Consider the following 1,584-nt stretch of genomic DNA (forward strand, 5'->3'; position numbering starts at 1 on the left):
GGTTTTTGGGGGTTTTTTTGTTTTGTTTTTTTTTAAGTGCCCTGACTTAACATTATGAAACAAAGAACCTTTAAAGATGCCATTGAGTTCATCTTGCGTTGGCCATTTGTTGCTGGGTATGGGGCCTACTCTTAAGAGTAGTTTGTTGCTCTTGCCCTCCCGGCTCCAAGCCCCAGTCGACTGGCTCTTCACGGCTCTCCCAAAGGGGCTGGTGAGAAGGGCTCCCTGTCCAGGCCATGCTGCCCGCCCGCCTGGAGCCCAGGGCTCCCCCTAGCCCTGTGAGGACCCACAGCCCGCTCAGAAGTGCGCGGTGGAGTGAGGGATCAGGGACAAGGACAGAATCACCAGCACTGGCTGAAGATGCCCAGCCTACAGAATCTGAAAAGGAAATATATAATCAGGTGAATGTAGTGTTAAAAGATGCAGAAGGCATCTTGAAGGACTTGCAATCATAACAGAGGAGCTGGCCACGAAATACGAGAGGCAATCCAGCATCCAGCAGATGAGAAGTTGCAAGAGAAGGCATGGAGTACAGTTGTGCCACTAGTAGGCAAATTAAAGAAGTTGTATGAATTTTCTCAGAGGCTAGAAGCAGCATTAAGAGGTCTTCTGGGAGGCATGACTAGTACACCATACTCCCCCACCCAGCATCTAGAGTGAGAGTAGGCTCTCGCTAAAAAATTTGCAGAGATTTTTCACTTCACACTCCGCTTTGATGAACTCAAGATGACAAATCCTGCCATACAGAATGGCTTCAGCTACTATAGGAGAATGTTGAGTTGGATGAGAATTAATAATGTCCCTGCAGAAGGAGAAAATGAAGTCAATAATGAATTGGCAAATCGAATGTCTTTGTTTTATGCTGAGACCACCCAAATGCTGAAAACCTTAAGTGATGCAACAACAAAATTTGTATCAGAGAATGAAAATTTACCAATAGAAAATACCACAGATTGTTTAAGCACCATGGTGAGTGTATGCAGAGTCATGCTGGAGACACCAGGATACAGAAGCAGATTTACCAATGAAGAGACAGTATCATTCTGCTTGAGGGTAAATGGTGGGTGTCATAATACTCTATGGTCACGTCCATCCAGGGGGAGCATTTGCCAAAACTCCCAAAATTGATATGAAAGGTTGTATCAAATTCTTAAAGACCAACCTCCTAATACTGTAGAAGGTCTTCTCAATGCTCTCAGATACACAACAAAACATTTGATGATGAGACTACCTCCAAGCAAATAGGTCCATGATGCAGTAAGCGCTGTGGAGTAAGCCCCTGCTGCAGATGGAGCACAACAGTGTCCTTCAGTGACCGGGAATGCAGTCTTTAGTGATTGCCATTGAATCTCCTTATTCTTGCTTTGGTTTCTTTCCTCTGTTCCTCTTCCCACTTTTTTAAATCATGTCCTTGATCTTAAGACTTCTTTTCTGTGCCAAAATCAGTAAAGTTATACTTTGAAAGGGAATTTGTCCTTTTAAAACAGGCCATCTAAGGCAGCTAATTATGCATTGCATTGAGGTCTCTACTGAGAAAAGTTCTGTGACTTGAACTAAATATTTTTAAATGTGGATTTTTTTAAA

The 1,584-nt window shown here is 43.4% G+C and overlaps 1 pseudogene; it reads left to right on the forward strand.

Annotated features, from left to right (window-relative positions):
- Positions 1-236: 236 nt before the first annotated feature.
- On the forward strand, positions 237-1,253 carry LOC118586983 (annotated as a pseudogene).
- The last annotated feature ends 331 nt before the right edge of the window (positions 1,254-1,584 follow it).

Source organism: Onychomys torridus, chromosome 7 (genome assembly GCF_903995425.1).
Source record: "Onychomys torridus chromosome 7, mOncTor1.1, whole genome shotgun sequence".
Classification (NCBI taxonomy): domain Eukaryota; kingdom Metazoa; phylum Chordata; class Mammalia; order Rodentia; family Cricetidae; genus Onychomys; species Onychomys torridus.